The sequence below is a fragment of the Mustela erminea genome, chromosome 20, assembly GCF_009829155.1.
Source record: "Mustela erminea isolate mMusErm1 chromosome 20, mMusErm1.Pri, whole genome shotgun sequence".
In the NCBI taxonomy this organism is placed as follows: domain Eukaryota; kingdom Metazoa; phylum Chordata; class Mammalia; order Carnivora; family Mustelidae; genus Mustela; species Mustela erminea.
This window is the reverse complement of record NC_045633.1, coordinates 25,741,661-25,769,465: the sequence shown is the minus strand read 5'-3', so window position 1 is coordinate 25,769,465 and position 27,805 is coordinate 25,741,661. Positions and strand designations below refer to the sequence as shown.

The following is a 27,805-nucleotide window of genomic DNA, read 5'->3' as shown; positions in this document are numbered from 1 at the left end:
TAGAAGGTGTGGTCTGTGACCCTGAACCGTGAGTCTGCAGGGACCCTGCGGAATAACCGGGAGCTGTCAGGGCTGTGGCCCATCCCACATGTGGGCCAGCATCATGATGCATTCTCATGGGTAGCAGGTGCCTGTCCATTGTGCTGACACCAGCCACCAACACACAGTCCAGCTATGAAGGGCTCCAACAGCACGCACATGGGACAGGTGCAGGGGGACCTGTCCTGGCCACACACGGAGGAGGGACTGTGGACAGGACCAGGGCAGGTGGGACTGGGGAAGGGAGCTATCTCTGAGCCACAGACATCCGCCAGGACACGTGTGTCCACACCAGACCCTGGATGCGGAAAGGGGCACTAGAGGGGGTCAGGGCTACCTGACCGGGTACTACTGGTGGGGAGCTCACCTCCGGGGCGTGGCGAGGAGGGACAGGTGGCACTCAGCTCGCTGACATTGTGCGGGTGGTCAGGACCCTGGACACCTCAGGCCTGCCTAGATGCTCCCGGAGGCAAAAATGGGGAAGGCCAACCCTGCCGGCCTCAGAAGAGCTCAAACCCAGACTCAGAAAGGCAGAGATGCTCAGGAGAAGACATGACAGACTTCCCGAGGCCCTGCTGTCAGGGGGTGGGGGCTGTATCCCAGGCCCCACCTGGAACAGTGGAGATGCGGGAAGCATCTCTTGTCCCAAGCCCGGTGTGCATTCATGGTCGTGTCTTGGGGTGGGAGGGTCGGTGCCCCCCTGAGCCACATCCCCAGCCAGAACTAGGCTTGTGGGAGCACACAGTAGGACAGCAGCACAGGCCCTGCCCCCACCTGCCTTCCCCAGGAGACTCAGAGCAGCCGCTGGCAAGCCCAGAAGAGCCACCGGCTGATGTACACACCGCATTTCAGGGCCCAGTGCCAAGCAACCAGGCTGGGGACGTCCGTGTGCCAGGGCGAGGGCCAGCCTGGAGCAGAGTCCCTGCAGGCAGCCCTGTGTACCCTCCTCCCCATCAGAGAGCCCAGATACTTCCGCAAGGTGGGCGCATGTCAGACCCCCCAGGCACATGCCTTGGGCAGGACTCACGACCTCCCTCTACCTGCAGACCTTGGGGCAGTTGTTCAGGGCCCCTGGACCGGAAGGCCCAGTACTGGAGGTGGTGCAGAGTCTTCTGGACTAGGATGGAAAGCCTGTGCAGAGTAGGTGCTCAGGAAGGGAGACCTCCCCCAGCCCGCTGCGCCCTCCCCCTCATCCTGGCAGAGAAGCCTTGCCAGAGCTCTGGGCCACGTCCCTCCGTATCAGATCATGACTGTGAGAAACAGCCCTGTCTGCCGGTTTCCTCTGGGCTGCTCCAAGCCTCTCTCCCCCCACCAGCTCCCCTCCTCTCCCATCAACCCCATGGCTGCACCAGGCCTCCCTGCCAGACCCTCCCCCTCTCCGCAGACCCCCTGACCCACTTCCAATGCTGGATTCAGGGTCCACAGGCTGGGGCGCCAGGCCGCTGTGAGTCCCTGGCGTTGACCACGTGGAGCCAGGGGACAGGGCAGGATGGCAACAGGCACCGCAGCCCCCAGCCCCCCAGGGCCATGGGGACACCTACGCAGAGATGCTTACACACATGTGTGCAGAATGTGGACATGCACAAAGCCGGAGTTGGTGGGGAGAGGACAGGAGAGGCACAGGCAGGCGCCTCTCGTTCACTTTATCAGCGATCTGAGGAAAATCTGCTGTGGTCCCCGTCACACAAAGAACACAGAGAGGTTAAGTGACTTGCCCCTGACTGCACAGCTGGTTAGCAATGGGGTCTGCAGTGGGACCCCCTGCACTGGTGGCAAAAATAGGGGTCAAAGGCCAGAGGCAGGAATAAAATCTATGACGGGAGGAGGCGAGAAGCAGCTCAGGCCGAAAAGCAAAGCTTGTGGCAAGGAGGGGCCGAGCCAGGAGCCCTGCGCCGACAGAGGAGGGGTCCCCAGGGCCTGCAAGCCAGAGAGAGGCCAGAGGCGGGAGGCACCCCGAGGCCCGCCCACTCCTCCTGCTCATTAGAGCCAGGAACCCAGGATACGCATTCCACAGGGAAATGAGAAAACAAATTAAGACCTATAGCAGCAGAAATGCAGCCCTGTGGCCTGCTGGGCTGCCAGCTGAGAGACCAAACTGCCAAGAAGGGGCTTCAGGGAGGCTGGAGAGGGAGAACGGGGAACCAGGACCCCAAGAGAGCTGTGGGGGAGGGGGAGAGGGAGGGAGGGGCTGCTCCTTTCCCAGGGCAGCCCAGAGGTGGGCAGCTTGAGCCCAGACCCTCTCCAGCAACACCCCCCACCTCGCCCCACAGGTGGTGAGGACAGGGAAGGGTAGTGGGGACAGCACAGGGTCCACCCTGAGCTGGGCCCACTGTGGGCAGCAGAAGCCAGGTGTGGGGGAAGGGGAGGCCCCAGGAGGGTGTCCTGGGATGGGTCGTGACTCTTTCCACAGATGCCAGCACGTGACCTCACGGCCGGGGTCTACTGCCTGGAAAATGACAGATAGCACATCAATATAGAGCCAACAGGCAAACTCTTCAGTGAGAATGTCCGTGAGGCAACAGTGGACCATGGTGGGTGAGAGCACAGGCTCCAGTGCCTACCATGATCTTCCTGATAACAAGGAACCGACTCAGCCAGCACACTCCTTTCTCTTCACCACTGCTTTTCCTGCCTGGAATGCAGACATGATGGCTGGAGAAGCCACTGCCATCTCGAGGCCATGAGGACAAATGCTAAGAATGTCTAAGAAGAAGTCTATGTGGGGTGATGACTGACAGCTTCCTTGGGCTGTGGACCAACACTACAGCCATCCTATATTTCCATGAGAAAGGAGAACCCCTATGCAGGGCTCAATCATAAGACAGGGTCTCCGTTTCATGCAGCCAAACCAAATCCCTGGCTGATACAGCAGAAAATAATGCTGAATTCTTTTATGAAGAAAGTTACCTTCAATGTAATTCTTTTCAGGGCTTCTAACTACATCAAAAAGAAAGTCTCGGTTTGGGGCTGGTAAGTGTTGAACACCTCTGCACACTTCCTGTTCTCCCTTTTTAATAAAGCAACAGCAGGCCTTGGGCTCCAAGCCTCCCCTGGGCTACAGCATCCAACTAGAATTTAATAACGTTGTTTTGTTTCCACTGAATTTATTTTTATGATTATGAATTCTATTTATGGCAAAGGAGGCTTGTTTTCCATTTGTAGTAGTGCTATAAAACTTCCCTTTTAAATAAATGTATTTATTTAAGTTTTTTAAAAGTGAATTTACTTAAAGAAAAACAGTAAGAACACAGAGGGAATGTGGGGGCACATGGGCGGCTACTGCCCAGCCCCACACTTCCACCGCTGGGGACAGTCTGCCCCTGGGCTCTGTGGGGGAGGCGCGCCCTCCAACATGGGTTGGGGACACAGTGTCTGTGGACTGTCCAGCCTGGGGCAGGGGGCGGACGGCTGGACCCCTGGTGCTGGGAATCTCTAGGCGAACGAAGCCTAGAGTCGTGGGCTGGGCAGTCAGGCGATGAGCCGTGGCCAGGGGTTTGAAGCTGTCCTGGTAACCAAGCCACTAACTCAAAGTCCCAGGTTCCTTCCAGCCCGACTTGTGAGGCCTGACTTCAGAAGCCGGGCTCGAGCAGCTGGAGTGACCTTTTGCTAATTAGCTCGGGCTGTTTGCTCTGCAACCGCCAGCTGATCTCCGGACAGCAGCTCTAACTCCAGCCACTGCCTCCTGTCACCGTCAGGCAGATAAATAACTCTGCTCTGGGAAGGGGGGAGGGAAGGGGGACTGTCGGAAGGCTGGGGGAGGGGCAGGACGTGCAAGGGAGAAGGTGGGTGGCCTTGGGCAAGTCCCCCGTGTGTCATGCCAGCCTATGCTAGGGAAAGCATCACCCCCACTTCCCAGAGAAGAAGACTGAGGCCTGGGGGCAGGGGTCTTAACAGTGGAGGCTGGGCTCTGCCTCTGCTGACCCCCAGCCCCCAGACCCCATTTCCCAGCATGCCTTCCATGGCACCCAGGGGCCCAGGGTGGGGCTGGCCGTGGCTCTGTCCCTGGTGCTGAACACAGGGCCAGGGCCAGGGCTGGGTTGGGGCCAGCAGGTCACCTGGGGTCATCAGAACACACAGAAGCCTCCTTCTGGCCTCTTAGTCATTGCTTCAGTAAAGCAACTTCCAGGGACGACGAGGCCTCAGGACCAGGAAACGGAGGAGGGAGGGAGGCAGGAATAGAACTGAGAAAGTTCAACTCGCCGCATGATAAAACGTTGTGTCTGTGCAGGATCTCGGGAACAGTGCGCCCCGCACCCACCTTCCTGAACCGCCGTGTGGTGTCCGTATGCCTCTGCCGGACCCTGCAGGAGCCTCAGGCCATCTGGTCTCTCATCTGCCTCCTAGGTGGGCCAGGCTGGGAAACATCCTTCCATTCATTCGGCGCGCACTCGCTCAGCGACTGCCACCTGCCAGGCTCAGGAGGGGCAGAACACGAGGCCCTGAGGTGAGGGAGAGGACAGAGACGCAAGGGTCTGGGGCTGATGGGGGGGACTGAGCCCTGCCGGGCTCCCCCTGGGCTCCAGGGACCTGGGACCAACTCAGGGAAGCCTGAGCGTGGGCTTCGAAGTAGGCAGAGAATAAACATTGCTTGGATGGGACGTCCCAGAGACTCTGCTGTCTTGTGCTCAGAAAGGGGGGCATAACCATCAGAATTTGTTAACTGCCTACTGTATACCGAGCAACTTGCACGTCCTGCTGAATGCTCACCTTCTGGGAGAGGTTATTACTCCACTTTACAGATAAGAAACAGGAGGTCAGAAGTAGTAGGTGACTTTCAAAACTCTACATGCAAAAGTCATCAGAATAGGGTCTATGGGACACCCATACTACCCCAAGGACAGGCAGAGTGGGGAGACAGGGTGCTCTATGCAAATGCACAGAGGTGGGAAAGCACAGGGCTATCGCCAGGAGTCTTGGCCAAAATCCTGCTCGGGCTGGCCCATGCCCGGGGGTCAGCACCGTCAAGTCCGCCCAGCCTAGACCCAACTGCCCCAGCACCTCTGAGGGGTGCTGTCAGCCTGTAGTGGCCCGCCTGCCCCACTGCTGCATGGGTCTCTGTGTCCTGGCACGGTCAGAGCTGACCCTGACCCCAGACCACACACACTGCCCTCTCAGCAACTCTTAGCCTCAGGGGACATCCTTCAGGATGGTCCTTGGGGATACCATCATGTTTCAGACAGAGAAACTGAGGCCTGTGGAGGGGTAGGTGCTGTTCACTGTCCCATGAAATGAGAGGCAGGGATGGGTCAGACCCCAGCCCCTCACCCCGGGCTTTCCTGATGTCCGCTGAAGGGACGCAGCCGTCACATGGAATGAACCGTATGACCTCACACCCCTTCCCTCGTTCTAGACTCTGCGCTCCTAGAGGGATGTGTGTCTCTAGCTCCGCAGTGTCTGGCAGATGGCAGGCACTCCATGGACATCTGGAGGAACATGACCAGGCAGCTTCACCCGCCCTGTGACCTAGCCCCTGTCCGCCCTGCAACCCCGTGGCTCCCACGCCCACAGGTTCCAGGGAGCCTGGTCTCCCCGTGAACCTCACACACACTAAGCTTGTCCCGCCTCAGCTCTGCTTCCCCAGCCGGTCCCTCTGCCCAAAACGCCCCGCTTTTCTTCTCATGGGGGGCTCTCCTCCCCCCTCGGCGCTCCCCTCCTGGAAGTCTCCTGCTAAAGCCACGGAGAAGGCTGGGGAGCCTGCTAAAGACACCAGCAGAAGGCATGCCCTTGGAAGTTCTAGGAGTCTCTGCTCCTCCCTGCTACCAAGGACAGAGCCCTGTATTCCCAAATGCTCCCTCTCTCGGTGCATCAGAATTGGAAGAGCCTGAGTAATCACGATCGCAGTGGCCGGATGCAGCAGGCAAGCAACATGTCGCAAAACTCCAAACCCTAAAACACACATTTCAAGGTATTGAGTCACTCACCCCCTTCTGGTCACGCGAGCCAGGACAACCCAGCTCCAACAGACGGGCCACCTCCCGAGTAGGAGCACCTGCGCCAGAACTGGGTTTGCAAACAGAAGTCAGTCCCAGCCCTGCAGGAAGGGCCCCCGACAGCGGAGTCCAATGCACAGGGGGCAAGAGGGGTTCTGTGACCTGGGACAGTGCTGAGGAAGCTAAATCCCAGCACGCCCAGCGCCCCAGGCCGCAAGGACACTTGCTGTGTCACCTGAAGGCTGCCCGATTCCCCTTCCTGAGGCGCTCAAGTCGGCATTCCGGGTCACTGTTTCCATAGGAGACCCTGTTTTTCAAATACACGGGGTGAGTCCCTATTAATACACAGCACATCGTACACTTGGCCTTCGACATGTAACGGAAGCGCACAGCACAGCGCCCAGCACCGTGAGGTGGTAGAGGATGAAACCCACACGGCACCCCAACTCACCGGGGGGGACGGTGGAGCCCCAACCCCACTGTGCACACATTGAAGTGGCCCGTTCCTCGGCCCGAATGCCCCGTCGGCTGGGCAGCAGCTCCATGTGGGGACCTCTGTTTCCGTGGACCAGCTGAGCCTGACCCTGAGCCTGGCTCTCCCAACGCCTGCGTGGTGACCCCAGCACACAGGTCTTCAAGACCGGCCTCCCCCCAACCCCCCACATGCTGAGCGCATCGGATGGGCCAGAGCGCCCCTTACCTTCCGGTTAGGGCCCGGCGGCGACACGGCACACCGGGGCAGTATAGGCTGGCGGGCTCCTCCCTGCGGGGGTCATACACGTCTTCTCCACCTTCCAGAACCCAGAGAACAGCACATGGACACCCAGGCAGCTGCCACTGCAGGGAGACAGAATGGGACGCCGGTGAGAAGGGTGCTGGGAGCCATCGCAGCTTGAGCAAGAACCCACCTGCAGGAGCCACGGGGACATCCGTCCTGTTGGCCCCATGCACGGAGAGTCGGCCTCCACGTGCACACCACGGAGGCCCATGCCCCAAGGGCAGAGGGCAGGGAGAGGAACACAGCCTGAGGCAGGATTTTGGCAGGTCAGATGGGTTGGGAGGGGGAGGCAGGGCGGGCGGGGGTGGGGGGGCGGGGGTGGAGGGGCCTTGGTCACAGCTGCTGTTTCCGACTCGGTGGGTCCCCCAACTGCTGCAGCCCAGGTGTGTGTGGGGGACCAGCTCTGATTCCCTGACCCCCTCACCCCCCAAGGAGGTGGGCTACACAAAGACCCAGGGCAAGGCCTCTCCCTGCAGGCCCCACCTCCACGCCACAAGCGAGTGCTTGCTGGGGAGCAGAGGGCAAGGACTCCAGACCAGGTCCCCGACGACATGGGAGGGCACCAGCCGGGAAGCCGAGGCTCGCGCGGGCCCAGTGAGCCTGCCCACCACTGGTTCCCCCACCTGCCCATGAGCTGCATCCCTCCCTGCCCCCTTCCTTCCCTGCAGCAGGCCCGGCAGCCGCGCACAGGCTCACTGTGGACCTGGATACATGCCCCGCTCAGCCACACTCCTGCACACTGGGTCCCCATTCTGCAGACAGGGAAGCGGAGGCTGGGAATGGTGTCCACGCCCCAGGCCACAGCACAAAAGTGCAGTGTCAGACCAAACCCGGAGGCACAATGCCGACGACTCACGTGGCAGCATGGGATGGGGGGGCAGGTGGCACCTTCGGGACAAGGGGACTCCCTTGAGGCCCTGCAGGCCAGGTGGTGACCCTCAGGAGGGCCTGGACAGGAGCCAGAGGGGCCCCTTGCCCCAGCTGTGCAAACCACCCCTGCCAAGAACCCCCAGGCTCCTGGGCCAGGAGCAGGAATTGGAAGGCAAGAAAGAACCCGTGGTGTGAGGAAGAGCTTGTGCGCGTGTGTGTGTGTGTGTGTGTGTGTGTGTGTGTATGTGTGCGCACGCGCAAACGTCTGAGTGAGTGGCACGTAATTACCTGAAATTGTGGTTTAGAAGCAGATGTAAATAACCAAAAAATATGTGGGGAGGTGGGGAAATGCTCATCAATTAGAGCTAATTACCTAACAGCTAATTGAAATAATAATGGACTGCGTTTGAATATGCTAATAAGGCCAAACCTGTCTTGGATAAGGTGATTGGGACAGAATGAGCGTGCTCTCCGCACGCAGGGCCCCAGAGGAGGCCCCCAGGCTGAGGCCCAGGGCCCAGGCACCTGGATGCCTCTTCCTTCCTGCCCCCTGGGCCTTTGCCCACATGGGTCGCCTGCCGGGAAGGCCCTCTCCCTGCTGCCCACCCGGCCAGGGCCTGCTCTCCTCTCCCGGGCCTGGGAGCCTGAAAACGGCCTCCCCGGCCGCTACAAGGACCCATAGCTCATGAGTGAAGCCGGCGGGGAACAGGGATGCAAGCTTCTTGAGTGCTCACGGGATGCCCAGCCCCACTTTGCAAAGAATCCCAGGTTTTACGCAAGGAAACTGCTTTGGAACCACAAGGCGCGGCTGCAGCCTGGGCGGGCCATGGGAAGGGCTGGGATGCGGGCTCCTGGCCACCCTCAGACCTCAGGGCAAAGCTGGGAAGGTGGAACATGAGCCGGGGCACCGCGCTTGTGAGTGGAAACCAGTTGAGCGCGGAGGTGCCTTGTGGCCTGCAAGTGGGCTGTGTTCTCAGAACCGAGGACTAGGTGCCTGGGCTAGAGATCTCACTGTCCACGAGCACCCCCTGGGATCCCACGTGCTTGTTCACACATGTGTACGCACGCCTGTGCATGCACACACACCCTCCACTTTCCTCACAGGCACACTGGACCCCAGGCCTCCCACATGCCGGCTCTAGGCTGGATCCGGGTGGTAGCCCACCACCCACGCCCCGCCACCACCGGCACGCGGCCTGGAGGGGCTGAGTCCAGAGAGGGTGGCCGGGCTGGCAGGTCGCGCCTGGGCCGCCCCGACCCACCGGCCCCTGGATCACACCCACTCTCACCTTCACGGCCCAACCCAGGGCATCTCTCGGTGCCATCCCTGGCACAAGCCCTGAGCCTCGTCGACCCGCAGGGCCTGGCAGGAAGCCTCGCTCCTCTCTGGGGCTGAGCTCCTCCTGGAACGGAGTCGGTCCGAGAGCTTTTAAGACCTCGCTCGGCAATGCAGCTGGAAACGTAGGGTCCCAGCACCTTGTTGATAATGTGGGATCTGCGGCGGGTGGGGTTCGGGTGAAGCTGGTGATCTGACACAGGGGGCCTCCCTGGCCCTGGGCTGCGAGGTGCAGACAGATCAGGGAGAGGGTTTCCAGGGGGAGCGGCTTGCTGAGGCCAGAAAGGAGGAGCCGGCCCTCAGGCCCTCATGGTGCAGGGAGCCGCCAGAAAGGAACCAGGCACTAGACAGAGCTGGCATCCGACCACGCTCATGAGGGAGACCACCACAAACCCCGGCAGGCCATGCCTCAGATTTTCCTCTGTTGAATGGGGATGATGGTGGGTACCTCCCACTGGGTCACACAAGCCCAGGCTTGTCAAAACCCACTGGCCTGGAAGCCCTGAAACCTCAGGGAGCACCCGGGCTGGAGGAGCCACAGGCAGGGACCCACCCTGGAAAACACACACACACATCTTTTGCATGCTATCTGGGGGTGCACCCGTCCAGGAGCCCTATGTCTCCACGTGACAGCTGGGAACACATCCGTGCAGGATTTTATAGATGGGAAACTGAGGCCCAAACCCATCAATAGAATTACTCCTGAGCCAGAGAGCACGGCGAACAGACACACCACAGCGGGAGGCTGGGGGAGCCCATTACACAGACAGGTAAACCGAGGTTCCCAGAGGCCAAGTATAACTGGCCCCTGATCACACAGCAAGGAGGGGAGGGGAATGGGAGGTCTCCCTTCTAAGGCCTCCCCCCACCCCTGCACACCACTGAGGGGGGAGCCTGGGTGTCCCTCAGGCTGCAGAGGGAGCTGCTGTCGGGGAAGCAGTCGCCTCAGAGGAGAAGGAGGAAGAGGCAGGAGGGGGGGCCCCAAATCCTCCTTCCAGGGCTGAACGGTAGACTTGCAAACGTCAGGGTGAGGGGTGGGGAAAATGAATGCGCCCAAACTTGACATTTGCATTTCAAACACTTATATCAGCAAAACAAATAACAGTAATTATACCATTTGCATATTTTGTGCAATGATTGTTTGGCGAGGTAAGGAGGAGGGGCTCCTGCTGATGCCAGCAGCTTGGGCTCCCCACAGCTGTGCCTGCCCCACCCACGGGGTCCCCTGAGTCTCCAGCCCGCCCCCCACCACCCACCAAGGCTGGGCAAGGGAGGAACCCCAGCGAGCAGAAAGATGCCCATCCCAGGTCGGGTCGGACTTGCCCCACTACCTGGCTCGGCCTCCCCTCTGAGGAGCCAGGCCCCCACCTGGGAAATGAGGGTGCTGCTGGGTGCCCTGGGACTCTCCTGGGGGCCCCACCCCACCTACCAACCTCAGGTTGTACCATTCACTCCTCTAGGCTCTGTCCTTCCGCCACTCCTCTGCCTTTCTGTTTCTCCAACACATCCCTCCTCCTCCCCCAGCATGTGGCCACCTCAGGACCTTTGCACAGGTACCCCCTAGCCTGGAAGGCTTCCTCCCAGATCTACCCACAGCTGGATCCCTATCATTTGGGGCCCAAATCCAATGTTCCCTCCCCAACGCCCTGATGGGACAGGTAGGGCTGCCCTCACTGGGGCCAAGAACTCCAGCAGGCCTAAGGGGACCTGGAGCCTTGGAAGGCCAGCAGAGCCCACAGCCTGGGACACACGGGCCCTCAGCAATCGTGATACACCCACTCAAGTCCCCTGCCTGCCATTCAGAAGCATTAGTGAGGCCCCTACTGTGTGCTGGGGACTTGCACTGACACCTGGAGGTGGAATGCTGGGGGGAGAGGGCAGGGGAGAATCCTCCCACTTAGAGGGGAGCCACGGAGCAAGTGGTAAGGCTGGGCAGGCAAGCCTAGCTGTCTAGGGTCTTCTTGGGTCTTCCTCAAAATTCCAAGCAGACCCCTATGGTGCTGCTATGGTGAAAGAGCCAGTCCTGAGCTCACTTCTGCCCCCCAGTGACCTTGCTCCACCCCAAGGGGTCCTGAGGGAGGCTAACGGGCCCTTCCTCCACCCACCCCTGCAAGGCTCCAGGTGGCAGGTCAGGCACAGGGAGCAGGTCCCATGCCGGTCCCAGATCTTCATGATAATCATGAGCGTGTGCAGACCCCTACGGAGGGAGCTGGATGGGCTCTCGCGGCCCCTGGGTGCAGAAGGTTCCGTGGCCTTTCCTGCCCCAGGTCCCACCCCTGCCGTGTCTCCTACAAAGTGAATGCCAGGAGGGAGGAGAGGTAAGAAGAGAAGGGGGGACGGGGGGGGGGAGGGGAGGAGGCAAGGAGAAGAGAGAAGGCCATCCGCATCACCTCAAAAACTGAAGTGCCAGAGAGGACAAGCCAGGCTCCTGACTGTGCGGGGCAGCGGGGCAGGTGAGGGCTGACAGGAGTGGGAGCTGCCCAGGGAGGGCCCTGGTCTGCAAGGGCGAGGCAGAGGCATGATGGGAGCAGGAGAGCTGAAAACCAGCTGTGGCCCGGAGCACAGCTCTGCCAGTCATATGCGTACCTCGTGTGTATGTGTGTGTGTACTTCTGTGCATGCATGCATGTGTGCACGTGTGTGTGCGTGTGTGCGTATACATGCCTGGTGTGTGCAATGTGTGTGCATACATGTGTGCACATGTGTACACGTGCCTGGTGTGTGCACTGTGTGCACATACATGTGTCTCGGGTGTGTGCATGCACTGCATGTGCATGTGTGCATGCGTGCCTAGTGTGACTGTGTGTGCACGTGTGTGTCTGGGGTGTGCGTGCATGCATGTACATGTGTGCCTGGTGTGTTTGTGTACACGTGTTCATGTGTGTTGTGTGTGTGCGTGCCTGGTGTGAGTGTGTGCCCACGTGCACACATGCATCTGGGATGGTGCACACATGTGTGTATATGTGTGCCTGGTGTGTGTGCATGTGCCTGTGTTGTGTGCATGGGTGTATGCATGCCTGGTGTGTGCGTGGCCTGTGTGCACGTGCACACACATGTGTGCTGGGTGCACTGTCTCTGCACCTCTGTGTATTAGAGCACATGTGTTTCTGACCCGTGAGTCTACATAGGTGGTGGGTCTATCCGTGCATGTATTTCCATGTCTGTGCGTGTGTGTCCAGTCTTGCATGAGTCTGTGATACGTGCGCATGGCTATGCGGGCATGTGTGGCTGTGGAGGGCGGGCACTGTGTGTGTGTGTGTGCCACCGTGTTCTACTTCTGCCCAGATCAGGAAGAAGAGACTGGGCTCTGCATGCCCATCCCCCCATAGCTGGGGGAGTGAGGAGGGGAGGTGGGGGGGGCATGCCCCACCCCCTTAGAGCTGCAAGAAGGAGGGGCCTTCTGTGCCATGCCACTTCTCCCCCCAACCCCCCCCGCCCCCCGCTCTCCTTTCCCCATCACAGCTGGGCCAGGGCCCTACCCAGAAACCACACTGGGAACCCCCTCCCCACAGAGACGCTCCTCACCCTCTCCCAAAGGTGAGCAGCAGTAACAACCCCGCAATGCCTAGCTGCTGGAGAACTAAGAACCAGACACATGGCCCAGGGCCCCACGAAGAGCAACTATAGTACTGTCACTCTGGTTTCCAGATGGAGAAACTGAGGCCCAGAGAGAAGTGTCGTCATATGCCCAAGGTCGCACAGATGAGCCAGGATTTGGACAGGGCTGCCTGACCTCTTGCTTTCTGCAGGACGCGTCCGACACATACACTCCCAGCTGGACGGGTGTCATTAGTATGCCCACTTCGCAGATAAGGAAACTGAGTCCCAATTACATTAAGAGATTTGCCCTAGGATGTTGCTGAACTAGGCTCACAGCTCTCTGCTTTGGACTTAAAGGGAGGCAGAGGCAGCTGACGGGACTGTCCCGAAGGTAATTACAGCACCACAGTCCCAGGGCTGGCTGCAGCGGGGGCTGACTCCCTCCTCCCTTTAATCTCCTCCCGCTCAGCCTAGATGTGGGGAAGCCAGAGCCCTGAGACTTGGAAGTGCAAATGAGGCCCCTTCCCCTGGTAAAGAGCAGAAGCAATTAACTCCCAGCTTCACACCCCACAGCCCCACCAACTCCAGACGGAGTAAACAGTTAAATATGAAATATTAAGCCATAAAAAAAAGCTAGAGGAAAACAGAATTCAATACTTCTCAGTCCTCAGGAGGGAGACAAGCCTTCCACGCTCAGGAGGAATAGAATAAATTGTAAAAGAAAAGAGGCAGATTTGACCATATAAAAGTAAGGAAAGGGAGCATAAGAAAAATAACAAAAATTAAAAGAGATACAACATACACAGGGAACACATTTGTAGCAAACGTGACAGGGAAATGACACCTATCTTCATTCTGTAAAGAACGCACTCAGATTTGTTAGGGAAACACCAACAGTGTATCAACAAACGGAGGGAGGAAGCGAAGCCCAGGACAAAACACAGGTGGCTGATGAATATGTAGGACAATGTTCCACCTCTTGCATAATCAGGAAAATGCAAATTTAAAAGAGATACAGTAAGACACCATTTAGGCTCATCAGAGAAACAATGATCTAAAAACAAAAACCAACCAACCCTCCAGGAAAAAAAAAAAAACCAAAAAAACAAAACAAAACAAAAAAACTCTAAAGATAATACCCAGTGCTGGTAAGCTTATGTTGAAAACGGCACAATTCTTTGGGAGTCATTCATTGATACCAATTGAATGCTTATAAAAGGAGCACAGCCTACAGCAGACAACTCGCCAAATGGTGAACTAGGCCTTTCCCTTTGAGATCAAGAATGATGCAAGGATGCCCACTACCACCACTTCTCTCCAACACTCTGCTAGTGGTCTCAGCCACTACAGTAAGACAAGAAAAAGAAACACAAATGATACACCTTCAAAAGGAAGAAAGAAAACTGTAGCTCTTCCCAGGTGCTACAATTGTGTACATTAAAAAAAAAAAAAATCCCAAAGAATGTCTAAATACAGTCATGGATAAGAGGGCTTACTTAGAGCGCTGGGTATAAAACCCATACACAAACAGGGACTGGATGTGTATACATCTGCAGTAAGTAGAAAATAAACATTTATTAAAAAGTCAACACTGCAAATTGATCCATAGACTCACAGCAACTGCAATCAAAATCCCAGCAGATTTTTTTTTCTTTGCATGGAACTTGACAAGCTGATTCTCCAAGTTCTAGCCGTAAATAACTATGTTGAGCGGGGGTTTCACTCTATCAGATAATTATGATTTATTATGCAGCTGCAGTGATAGAGTGTGGTCTTCATAGGAGATTGGGCAAATGAACCCCGGGATCAAAACAGAAAACTCAGAGACTGACCTAGGAATTAACCCTTGATGTGACAAAGGAGGCCCGGCGAGGAAAGGACAGTCCAATCATTAGGTTGTGTGTGGGTGGGGGGAGGGAAATGAACTTGAACCCCTACCTCACACCACAGGCAGAATCAATCCCAGGTCGATTGCAGACCCAAACGGGAAAAGAACTATGTATTTTAGAGACACAGAAACATACACTGATGACTTGGAGGCAAGGAAGGACTTCTTCCCACCCACGCGCACAAGAATATATGGATAAACTTTACTGTGCACAAATGAAGAATTTCTGCCCTTAAAAAAACACTATAAAAAGAATAAAACCGCAGGCCACAAACGTTACAAGGTGGATGTCTTCCCTCCATGCAGAGAGAATGTTTGCTTTCTCACTCGGAATCTGTGAACTCCTACACGTGAATGAATAAAATACAGACACCCCAGTAACAAGATGGGGAGAGGTCTCGAAATGGCACTTCATAAGCGAGGACCTCCAAACAGCCCAAAAACCCAAACCCCAAAAGATGCTCAACTTCACGAGCCGGGAAGACGGAGAAGCTTCCACAGCCTGGCGACACGGTACGTCAGGGAAGATGAGAGCCCCGTGCCCTGTGCTGGGAAACAGGGTGGTGCGAGGCCGCGCGGCCAGACGGTGGCGATCCCCTTCCCTGGTGTAAACCTGCCTTGGTGGCCCACGCGCAGAAGAGACACAGAGAGGCTCATCCTGGCCCCAGAGTGGGGACGACGATCCTGGGCTAGTCCTGGAACAGAACACTCCACAGCAATGAGGAGGGACAGACAGCACCTCGGGATGGGTTAGGATTCGTCCCCAGATGATGTCGACCAAAAGGAGGTGGTCAGGTAAGACTGTGTACGCTGCGGACACATTTATGTAAATGTCAAAAACGGGCCGAGTCAAGATAAACTGTTTGGGGATGCCGGCTGCCTTGCTCGGGATGCAAATAGGGCTGCGGATCGGGGAGGAGTGCTAGGCGGGCTGTCTCTGCTTTCCCCTTGACACTGATGTCCCCTCAATAATCATTCCTTATCTTCCTGGAGGTTTTTCTGTTTTCTCCTGTACGTACTGTAAAAGCCATGGGGTGTAGGAGAAAAGCTCATATCCTCAAGCCAACAGTCTTCCTCCTAAGAAACTCTCATAAGGAAATAACTCCATAGAGGAAAAAAAAAATGTATGGCTGAAGACTTCCATGGCCACTTATTACAGAAAAGGAGAAAAGGTGAGAAGCAGCCTAAGTGAGCAGAAGAATGACTAAATCAATTGCAGCACAGCCTTACTGAATGCAGCCCGGCCATTTCGGTAATGCTGATGGATATTCTGCAACTGGGAAATCGTTCAGGGTCAGTAAACAACCGGACACACCAAGTCCGCTCCCAGACGGACACACAAACATATACCCACATGCACACATGGTCAAGGAAGGAGGTTCTTAGCAAGGCTATCCAGGGCAGCCCAATCTCAGACAGCCTCAGTGTCCAGCCGTGGGAGACAGGCTGCTCCTTCCCAGAGTGGGTATCTCGGTGCCTGGGAGGACCAAGCCACAGTGAAGACGGGAAACCCACAAGGCCGAGTGAATGTCACCAGCAAAGCCAGACAGAGCGCATAGCGTCCGACTCCGCACAGAGATGGACAGAAGGTGGCTGGTGAGCCGACACCATGGCTGCCCGGGGAGGGGCCTGGCCCGGGAAGGCACGAGAACGAGAAGGCTTCCACAGGGGGCCGGGCCATTCTGCCTCCAGACTGGGATGCTGGTCAGACCTTGCAAAGATGTGCTCAGCGGTAACCTGCGGTTCGGGAACTTATCTGTGCACTTCGATTTCTTACAAGGGTTTTGTTTTGTTTTTAAAGATTTTATTTATTTATTTGACAGAGATCACAAGGAGGCAGAGAGGCAGGCAGAGAGAGAGAGGGGGAAGCAGGCTCCCCGCGGAGCAGAGAGCCCGATGCGGGGCTCAATCCCAAGACCCCAAGATCATGAGCTGCGCCGAAGGCAGAGGCTTTAACCCACTGAGCCACCCAGGCGCCCCTTGTTTTGTTTTTTAAAGGAGAGATGGATACTGACACTGTAACAAACTCTCGTGTCGAAAGAAAGAAAAGACCAGAAGGACATTCTCCAAAGCGTAGACGTGCTCAGCGCCCGGCGGCAGACCGGGACTCCTGCCTCCACCCTGCAGCAGCGTCTCCAAACCTCCTTCAGGGAAGAAATACGGGGACCCCTTCTGAAATAAAAAAACAAGTAACAGACTATTTATCATGTATATTTACACGCCTGGCCCAAATCACCCGCGTTTGTGCTGACCGGCGCACTGTGGACCCGGACAGCCGCCGGACCCTTCCTCCGACGCGACCCACGCGCCGACCTGCCGAGCAAAGTCAGAGGGAGCTCGGGGCGCGAGCAGGGAAAAGAGACCGCAGCAACCTGAGGCGGGAATTCTCAGCAGGCACTCGCCTCACCGGTGGTATGTAAAGGCCGTAAATTCGATACGTGCTTATTAGAGACGTGAAAATGAGGCTGAGAATTTTCTTGTTTGCTGAAATGAGGCTGAGGTCCCCTTGGACTGTAATTGGGTAAAACTTTGGTGAGATACTGCACTGTAGGCACACAGGACATGAAACCCGCAGCAGAGCACACAGCAGGCACCCTGGAAAAGCCCCTAGGAAGCAGGTCTGGGAGTCTGCCATGACCCCTCACCCCCTCCTGTCCCCTCCTAAAGGCCGTCCAGGCCAGCACTGAAGCCTCGACCCCAGCCCACATCCAGCCAGCCTGGGCACCTGTCTCTCTGCCCACCGCCTCCGAGCTGACCTCCAGGCTAGCGCTGATGGTGATGAGGGTGGCAGCGACCGTCAGGGACCTTGACTACCACCCAAGTCTCATCTCTCATCTACCACCAGCCCGACCCCAGGGGGGTGAGGCCTCTCTTGAGACCCATTCTACAGGTGGGGAAACTGAGGAGCAGGAACAAGTCGCTGCCCTCCCAATTCTCACCCTGCTCAGAAGCCCTCACTAGACCAGCTGCCTCCTTGTTGGACATGGTGCCCCGTGGGAAGGCCCACAGGCTCCTCACGGTGCCCTTGCTCCCAGATCCACAAGTGGTTCGCTGGAGATGACAAATGCCTTACGTAGTCCCAGAAGAACGGGTAGGGCTGGGGGGGGGGGGCACCCCTGAAAAGGGCCTGAAATCATAGGGAAAATATTGCATATCTGGCAGATGCTGGTTTTCACAGATGTGTCCCCGGGCCAACTGTCTTCTCACTGTGGATCCTTTCGATGGATAAGGTAATAGCGTCAGAGGCCCCAAGGCCAGTGGGAAGGCAGCTGGGATAGGAACCCCGATCAGATACTCCCCGCACCCCTGAGGCCACCCCAGTGCTCCATTCCAGCTTGTGGAAGGAGCGGGAGCTCAGAGAGGCCTGTGGTTGGTGTCCATCCGTGTGCCCCACTAACAGCCCGGATAACCTCCAGCGGGGGAGGTGGGGGGAGGTAGAGACAGCTGTCCTAGGACTGTCCGGAGCCTCGTCTGCGTTCCGAGGGTGGCAAAGCAGGCGTGAGACGCAGTCCCTACCCCTTCTGGAAGCTGACTCTCAGCATCTCTCTCGCCAAGAATGGTGGCAGTGTCTCTGTTCTATACCTCAGGAGGAAGGCCACCTTGTCCCCTTCTCCCTAGCTTGGAGCACACTCTCCCTACCCCTGCCGGCGAGCCCAGGTCACGAAGGGCAATGGCTTCTCCAGGGTCTCAAACTGAGTGTCAGGGGGTGCAATGCCACCTCCTCCAAGATGTCTTCCCAGGCTGCCCCACCTCAAGGAGCCTCACAATGGCCGCTGGTAGACTGCCCAACCAAGGGACCTCTGCAGAGCCCGATCACTCTAGCATCTGTCTCCCTTCCTCCCTCACTCACGTCACCCCCACCGGCTGCAGTGCCCTCTCCTCCATGGCTGTGCCCCGGGGTCTACACTAGCTCAGGGCTTAGCACACAGTAGGAGCTCAATAAACGCATACCTCATAAGAATACGGACTTTGTCTTGCAGCCCCTAGGCCTGGCACTGGGTAGGCCCCACAGGCTTTGCTGGGGAAATGTTTGTGGGTGAGTGAATGGGGACCAGTTAAGCCAATACCAGCCAGGCTTTAAAAGCAGGGGCCATGGTGGGGGGCAGGAGGGTGGTGGTGGGGAGAGCCATATCCCTTTCTCTGCCTCCGGGCAGCGTCTGCTCTAGACGTGTATCAACGAGCTCATTCCTGCCCTGCACTTGGATCCATGACCTTGAAAGTACAACCCAAAGGGAGAGGATGAGGGCTGGCATTGGGAGGGGGCTGGATGGAGCCAGTGGGACCCCCCTCCATGTGGACTAGATCTGCCCGGGGTCGCAAGCATGGAGGGAACAGAGGCTGCCGGCACCCATGTCAGCAGGAGCATCTGCGTGGACCCACTGAGCGACAGCAACGCGTCACAGGCCCGGCCCAGCTGGAAGGTGGGCACTAAAGTCACAGGGCCGGTCCCTCCCTGCGCGTACCCAGAACACGCAAGGGACGCGGATGGCCTTCACAGTAACCTGTACCTGCAATGTCTCAGAATGCTGATGGAGAAGGAAGGGGCACAGACCCAATGCTGGCTTCTAGGGTCCTTTATGTCCCCGTGCGGAGCCGGCGGCCCCAGCATGGCAAGTGTGGTCAGCAGCCACACCGTGGCTTGTGGCAGGGGTCAGGGAGGCAAGAGTCTGTTGGAAAGGGTTTTTTTTTCAGGAACAAATCTTATGTCGGTTCCAATGAGACCAAGAAACTCAAGGGCAGGTTCCAAGGCCTCCAGCCCTGCAGGGTCTGCCGCTGGGGTGGTCATGGGACCCCTGTGGATCAGGTGTGTTGGCCAGCTGCCCTCAAAGCCAGGTGAAGCTTGCCAAAGAGCAGCTGGGCCGGCCAAGTGTGGTGGCCGGCCTTGATCCTGTGAGGGTCTCTGCAGGTGGACAGGTGGGGGCATCCTTGGTCGGGGCGGGGGGGGGGGGACAGTGTCCTGTCTCTGGGCAGCAGAAGAATGCTCGGGACCCACTTCCAGGGTCACACAGCTCATGCCCGCAGAGGAGGGACTGGAGGACGGAGAAGCCAGGAATCCCCTCCTCCGTCCTGGCCCTTTGTGACGCACCACGGTTGCCATGGGAACCCTGCCAGCTGAGCCCGGACTTCAGGGCAGAAAGGGAGGAGCGCGGCTGGGCCCGCCTGGTCTTGCAGTAAAGGTCCTGGACAATTAGCCAAACGGCAGAGGCAAAACTCGGCCCTATGGGGAGGGAGTTCCAAGACTGGGAGCCCGCGGTGGGTGTGGGCAGAGTCCGGGCTCTTTCCAGAGGGAGGTGGGTGGGGCCCACAGCTGCAGGGCTAGGCAGGGCCCCCCACCCCAAGCTGGCTCTATCCTCAGTTTCCCTTTCCCCAAAGCGGGATGAGACTACAAACAGGGCTCCTGGCTGTGTCTGTGAGCAGCATTGACTGGGAACAGGAAAGCACCTTCACATCTTCCTAAAGCCCCGGCCCAGGGCCCCTGATTGGCTCGGCCCACCTCCGGGGAACCTGTCACGTGGGCCCCACCTGTCAGCACCAATTCGGGTCTCCCAGACACCTGCTCTGCGCAGGGGGTTGCCATGGGGACGGGTCGTGGGGAGTGTGTGGACACACCTGTCTGTGTTCATACGGAGCTGCGGCCACCGCGGAGATGTCCACACGGGAGCGCGCAGGCTGAGCACACGCCCACAGCCTTGACCATGGTCCCCTCTGGTGCTGGGAAAGGGAGGAGGCCTGTTTTTCCTCTCCTTCATCCCCACAGCTCCGGGAGAGGGACTCAGGAAGCTTCTCCCCATTTCCAATTAAAGAAACAGAGGCTCAGAGAAAGCGCTCACTTTATGCAAGGTCGCTGAGCCCCCAGAAAGTTCCAGAGCCGTGAGGGTTGGGGTTGGAGGAGGGGCCAAGAGGGCCCCAAGAGTCCGGTGGAACACGGCCCCTCCAGCAGCAGACCGGCACGCGGGTCCCTGGCCCCGGGCGCCTCCTGCATCCCGCTCTGCGTCTGACACAATGAGCAGCTCGTGCAACACGACTTCCCTTGGCTGGGCCCTCGCAGCCGTGGCCACCACTGACCGGCTCTAGTGCTGCTTCGCTGCCTCAGCCCCACTCAGACACCCCGCAACCCACTCCCCTTCCCTGCCTCCGGGCCACAGGGCCCTCTGGCCCAGCTGGGGACAGAGAAGCCACTGTCCCAGGGTGGACAGTGAGTGGCCATGAGGACAGAGGGAGGGACCTCGGGCCCGATAGGCACAGCCTCGCTTGTCCCCGCAACCAGCAAGAGTGCTATGAGGGGGCCTCTGAGAACCCAGCTGTGGCTGGGCAGGCTGGATGGAGCTATCCGGGTCCAGTGAGCAGGGCTGAGAGCTGGAATATGGCTGCAGCCTGGGGGAGGAGGGTGCGCCCAGCCCCCTTGCCTCCAGGAGAGAGGCTCCTTCGGCCTCAGGAGGCTACAAAGCCCCCTGCCCACCCCTCACGGGCAGTGTCCATTTCCTGTCCTCTGCTTGGCACACAAGTCACAATGCAGGTGGCAGGTGGAGAAACTGAGGCTTGGAGTCAGACATGGCTTATCCAAGGTCACAGAGCCAGGAAACGGCAGACGCTAGGAGGGTCTGACCTGGGACTGGGTCACCACCCGCAGGGACAGATGATAGGAGTCCCTGGTCCCAGTACCATCCCCGCCAGCCACCCCAGCTGTCCCGGCTGCCCAGGGCACCCATGCACCAGCCCATCCTGGGGCCCAGGACCGCCGGGCTCAGCAAGCCGACGCTGCTGCTCAGGAATGCAGAATTGGCCTTTAAATACTTCAGTGATTTCATGCCGTGGCATCTCCCTCTTCCCCAGCCGCCCGAGGCACCGGGCCGCGCCGCTGAGGCCTAATGAGCTGTGAAGGTCCATTTTTCAAAGTTAAACATTTCCCGGGCTCCCTGGCCCCAGCCTTCAGATGCAGCCCCAGTGCGGGGCCAAGACAGCCACCGGGGGAGGCTGTCGTCCACATGGATTCCCATCACACGGTCAGCTCCCACGGCCCGCTGATATCCACAGAAAACCTGCCCGAGTAGCCAGCGCGTGGACGCAGAACCAGGGTAGACGAGGTCTGGCGAGCTGGGGATCCCAGCTCAGTGTAACCTTCAGCTGCCTATGCCCCAAACCTTCCCCTTTACAGATAAGAAACCCGAGCGGGCAGTGATAAACCCCCTCGTGTCCAGGATCACAGCGTCTTACCCACTCTGCTTCCCTCGGGGTCTAATATGGGGCCAGGCACACAGCAGGGGCTGAATGAAGGTCTGCTGCCGGGAGGCGCTCACTGGACGTGCGGAGAACATAGTGGTAGTCGTGGATGGGGCTCTGGGGCCCAGAACCTTGCCCCTGGATCTGCAGATTGGCCTGTGGGGGGCTCGACCTGCCCTGTGTGCCGGGACCCCTGCCAGCTTCCACATGCGGTGACCTGACCCCTGGTCTCCACCCCGCCTCTCCAGGGGGGTTGCTGGTGGAAAGAAACCTGAGTGTGGACTTGGGCAGAGTGGGGGCGTCAAGCCCCCGATCTGCTCCCACTGGGCTCTGTGAGCTTGGGCAAGCCACTTCTCGGGGGCCCAGGGTCTCTATCTGCCGTTTGACAACATTAATCTTTTCAGCCAAGTCTTCTTGCTCCCATTTCTTCCAGCCCCTGGACGTCCGTACGGACGCTGTCCCTCCTGATCCCCACAGGAGCATCTGTTATCTATACCGTCGACATAGGTGCATCCAGCTTTCAGCCATGCACCCGTCTAGTCATTCACCCATCCACTCATTCATCCTTCCACAGTCCACCGCCCCCCATCATCCAATTCATCTACCTGTCTATACACTCACCACCTCGCCGAGCCATGTGTCCAATCACAGATATACAAAGAATGCGGCAAGCATACAGTCTGCCAGCTGTGGGTCAGGGCTAGAGCCCAGTCTCCAAACCCTGACCCTGACCTTTCCACGATGCCAGGAACTTCAAGAGCTCTGCCTCCGAGCCCTGCCTGCTTGGGGAAGAGCTCCTCTCCCCAACTCGAGATCCCTTGGAGAAAACCGGAAGTTAAGGCACCAGCAAAGCCCCACAGTCCCCACCAGCCCTGCTTCAGGACCACGTGAACCAGGTTGAGAACCTCAGACTTGCCGCCTACAATGGGCATGCGATGGCACAGGCTTTGAATTGGGCCCCACCAGGAAAACGGGCGGGCTCGGAGGACCACGAATAGACAATATAGTTAGGAGATCCAACAGAGTGACTACAAACAGAGGAACAAGATACATTTTCCCCCTTGCCACCAGTTCCATGCTTCTCGAGAGTCTGTGGCGCCCTGGGTTCCAGCCACCAGCAAAGGTGGGACTAGGCGTCCCCGGGTGAGCCCTCTGCAGATCCCAGGGCAACTGATTCGGCTGGCAAATCCCAATTATACCAAACACCCAGAAATACGTGCAGGGTTCCTTAGCAACCATAGCTGTAGGGATTGAGCTGGGAATCTGTGTTTTTCCCTGCGTGGCCCTCCATGCTTTGGTCCCCTCACTTGTCCATCTGTACTCTCAGCCCTCGGACACATTATATGCCGGGGATAGTGACTGACATTGTGCTTACTCCAAAGCACACACACCTGCATACCTACCATATACCGTGTGCCACAAGGAGAGGCTAAGGTCAAAAAGCATTACTACTGGGCACCTGGGTGGCTCAGTGGGTTAAAGCCTCTGCCTTCAGTTCAGGTCATGATCTCAGGGTCCTGGGATTGAGCCCTGCATCGGGCTCTCTGCTCAGTGGGCAGCCTGCTCCCACCCCACCCCCCGCCCACTCTCTGCCTGCCTCTCTGCCTACTTATGATCTCTGTCTGTCAAATAAATAAATAACATCTTTAAAAAAGAAAAGAAAAGGAGTGGACTATTGATAAAAACAACAACTTGGGGGAATCTCTGGGGACTTTCGTTGAAAACAAATCCAATCCCCAGTTTACATAGGATATGATTCCACTTTTAGAGCATACTCGGAAAGACCTCATTACAGAAAGAACATGGTAGTGGTTACCAGGATCAGAGACGGGGCTGGGGGCAGGGAGCTAAACGTAGCTATAAAGGGCAATGAGATGGAACTTTGTGCCAGTGGAGATGTTCTGCATCTCAACGGTGTCACTGTCCCTATCCTAGTCGTCACACTACTACAGTCCTGCAAGACGGCATCCCTGTCGGGAACTGCCAAAGGGCATGCGGGATCTCTCTGAATTATTTCTCATGACTTCATGGGACTCTACAGTAACCCCAACATAAAACAAGATTAAGTTCCTATAAATGATGTCATAAAAAATGGATGGTATTTTTAATAAAAGATGTAAGATCAACTGGATTAATACATGGAAAGACCTGAAACTTGATCCCTACCTCCAGCTGTAGTTAAAAAATTAATGCCGGTTGGGCCACAAATCTAGCTGTCAAATGTAAAACAATAAAGCTTTAGAAGATGGCATGGAAGAGCATCTCTGAGAACCTGAAATGAGAAAACATTTTGTTATAAGCCAATGAAAAACACTAACCATGAAGGATGACTTGGACCACAATAAAATCAAGAACTTCTTCTCTTTTCTTTTCTTAAGATTTTATTTATTTGACAGAGAGAGAGAAAGAGGCCACAAGAGAGGGAACTCAAGCACAGGGAGTGGGAGAGGGAGAAGCAGGCTTCCCGCAGAGTAGGGAGCCTGATATGGGGCTCAATCCCAGGACCCCAGGATCACGACCTGAGCTAAAGGCAGATGCTTAACGTCTGAGCCACCCAGGCACCCCAAGAACTTCTTCTCTTTAGAAGATAGAACCAGGAAAGTAAACAGCCAAGACGTTGGATAGAAGAAGATATTTATAACCTACATAATCAAGAATAGACATGTTTATAGACATACAAAGAATTTCTACAAATGTGGAATCAAGACAAACCGCTCGGTAGAGGAAAAAAAATGGGTAAAGATTTTGAACAGATGCACTACAAAAGAGAATATCCAAGTGGCCAATCTACTTATGAAAAGGTACTCACCAGGAGGGCTCATGTTCAAAGGACAAGCAAATATCAAGTGTTGGCAAGGACCTAGGACAACCAGCAGGTGAGGCACATTCCTGTAAAAATCAGCACAACCACTTCTGAAATCTGTTTGGTGGTAGCTACTGAAATCCAACATCGGAACAAACCCACAACCCCACTGCTGGGTATCTGTCCCACAAATGGCGAGTACAAGGGTGTTCACAACAGTATTGTCCGTAAGCACCAGAGACTGGAAACAACCCAAATGTATGTCCATGGTAGACGAGATGAACGTGATACAATACAGCGTCGCGCCGGCATTTAGGGACCACGCGTATATATCTTGTTGAACAAAAGAAACCAGCCTCAAGAGCACACATATGGTGTGGTTCTGTTCCTAGAAAGCACAGAAACAGGAAAAACTAATCTATGGTGTGAAAAATCAGGGAAGTGTTTCCCTTTGAGGAGGAAAGGGGAGCGGTGATAACAGAAGAAGCAGAAGCACTATGAGACATGGGTGATGTCTCATTTCTTGATCTAGAAGCTCCTTCTATGAATTCCATCATGTGATTTTACGGAGCTGCATAGGCTAAGTTTTTCAGAGTTTTGTTTTCCAAAGACAATACCACAGGGTGGGACTCGCAGCATGCTAGAGTAAAAAGGTCACTAAATCCTGTCACCAAAACAACTATAAACAGAGTCAAAACGATAAAAAATAACATTTTCAACATCCTAGAAACTGACCAAAGGCATTTCAGCATGAAAAACAGCTGAACTTTGAATAAGACAGGGTAAAGGGGGCGTTCTTGCCTGAAACTGTTCCCATCTCCCCACTCCCAACTCAGCTGGTGCACCATCATAATAGGACAGCAAAGGGCATGGAAGGCCAACGAAACTAGAAGCTTCACTGCCAGAGGCTGATTTGATTCAGAGCAGAAGACACAAAACTCATGAACAGCAGCAGTGGTGTCCGTGATAAGTGGCACTCTCGGCGCAAGGGAATGGGGAAAGCCTGAAATTCTACCAGGCAGAGCCTGTGATCCTGACTTGGGCAGCAACACCCCAGTGGATTAGCCGGAACTCTGACAGAGAGAGACATGAAATGTGACAGTCGTAGCAATGCTCTATAAGCTCTCCACGTGCACCCAGCTGATGGGCTGTGCACATGAACAGGAGAGAGCAGAGAGGGCCCATGAAATTCACCTATCCCTGGCTTACTGAGAGCCTGCAGACATAACACAGAGGAGACACAAGAGGTTCTGGCAGAAAGTAAGTACCAGGCAGGCTTGAAAACTGCCTGGTCTTTAAATGTGCTCTTAGACCCACAGGCAGATTCATTGGCAGAGAGTGGAAGACTGACCGGCTCCAGGTGTTTGCACACAACCTTGGACCAATCACCAACTGACCGCTAGGCTAAAGCAGACATAGAGACGATCCTTGGGAAGCCAGAATTCAATACAATAGCAGGACTTAAAATGGGGAGGGGGACAAAACAGAAATATCCACAGTTATACGATGGGGAAATGGATTTCAACGTTTTAGTCCAGAAGAGTTATTCAAAACCCAACAAAAATACCAACTTTGGGGTCAAAGATGGGGGAGATCGGAATCTAGAGCTGCTGCAAAATATTATCTACAATGCCCCTGTTCAACCCCAAATTGCAAGACAGGCAGGGAAACAGAAAAGGGTAACACATACTCAGAATAAGAAACTGTCAATAAAAATTGTCCATGAATGTCAAAAGATGTTGCATATAACAGACAAATACTTCAAGACAGTGATCACAAAGCTTTTTTTAAGAAAGACAATTATGTTTGAAGAATGAAAGTATGTGGGTGCCTGGGTGGCTCAGCCATTGAATGTCGGCTTCCTGCCTTTGGCTCGGGTCATGTTCCCAGGGTCCTGGGATGGAGCCCCACATCAGGCTCCCTACTCAGCGGGGAGCCTGCTTCTCCCTCTCCCACTCCCCTTGCTTGTGTTCCCTCTCTCACTATGTCTCTGTCAAATAAATAAATAAAATCTTTAAAAAAAAAAAAGAACAAAAGTATGACAATGACTCAAAAATAGAGAACCCCCAAGAGAGAGATTATTCAAAAAATGAGAATTCTGAAATTCCAAAGTATGCTAACTGAAGTGGGAACTTCACAAGAGATGGCAGAAGAAAGAATGAGTAAACCTGAAGCAGATCAAATGGAATTACCCAACCTAAGACAGAAAAAGTAGGGAAGGAAAACAAACCAAGCCTTGCACACAAGTGGGACATCAGGGACACCAACACCCATGTGATGGAAGTCCCAGGATGGGGTGGCAGGGAGAAGCAGAAAAAATATCTGAAGAAATAATGGCTGAAAACTTCCCAAATTTGATGAAAAACATGACCCTGACAAATGCAACATCAACAAATCTCAAGGAGGATGAAAACAAAACCTGCACATTAGACACACCATCATCAAACAGCTAAAAGATAAAGAGAAAATGGAGGAAAGTGGTCCATCCTGTGCAGGGTGAAGACAGTATGACTGATGGCTGACTTCTCATCCAAAATTATGGAGGGGAGGAGACAGTGGAGTGGCATTTTCAAAGTGCTGGAAGAAGAAATGTCAGCCAAGAATTCCATATCCCATGAAACTACCCTTCAGACATGGAGGCAAACTAAAGACCATCATAGACAGAGACTGAGAGAAGACAGTGCTGCAGTCCTGCTTCAGGAGAAATGCTAAAGGGAGTCCTGTAGGCTCTAAGGAGACAATGGCTGTAATTCACATCCATGGAGAGAAAGGAAGAGCATCAGAAATGGCAAATGTGGGGTGCCTGGGTGGCTCAGTGGGTTAAGCCTCTGCCTTCGGCTCAGGTCATGATCTCGGGTCATGGGATCGAGCCCCGCATCGGGCTTTCTGCTCAGCAGGGAGCCTGCTTCCTCCTCTTTCTCTGCCTGCCTCTCTGCCTACTTGTGATCTCTGTCAAATAAATAAATAAAATCATTAAAAAAAAAAAAAAAAGAAATGGCAAATGTGTGGGCAGCCACCAGAGTTCATAAAGGGTGCCTGGCTTGCTCAGTTGGAAGAGAGTGCAGATCTTGATATCGGGGTTGTGAGTTCGAGCTCCATGTTCGGCACATGGATAATTTTAAATTTAATAAAGTTTAAATAATTTTTTAAAAGCGTATATAAATGTCTTTCTTTCCCTTTCCTTAACTTCTTTTAAAAGCATAAGATTAGGGGCACCTGGGTGGCTCAGTTGGTTAAGCATCCAACTCTTGGTTTCAGCTCAGGTCATGATCTCAGTGCTGAGATCTGAGCCCCACATTTGGCTCCACACTCAGCGTGGAGTCTGCTTGAGATTCTCTCTCTTTCCCTCTGCCTCTCCCCCAGCTTATGCTCTCTCTTTCTAAAATAAACAACTTTTTTTA

General features: G+C 55.7%; 1 protein-coding gene across 5 annotated transcripts in view; it reads right to left on the bottom strand.

Annotated features, from left to right (window-relative positions):
- Nucleotides 1–27,805, bottom strand: part of ELFN1 (extracellular leucine rich repeat and fibronectin type III domain containing 1) — a 68,182-nt gene that overhangs the window by 22,324 nt on the left and 18,053 nt on the right. For 3 of the 5 annotated variants that reach the window (XM_032328497.1, XM_032328501.1, XM_032328499.1), the window contains exon 2: nt 6,670–6,806. The gene's annotated coding sequence lies outside the window, so the exon portion shown is untranslated. Of the gene's footprint in view, nt 1–6,669; nt 6,807–16,395; nt 16,553–18,888; nt 19,433–27,805 lie in introns of those variants that run through there. The other 2 variants (XM_032328498.1, XM_032328500.1) reach the window with 2 other exon arrangements.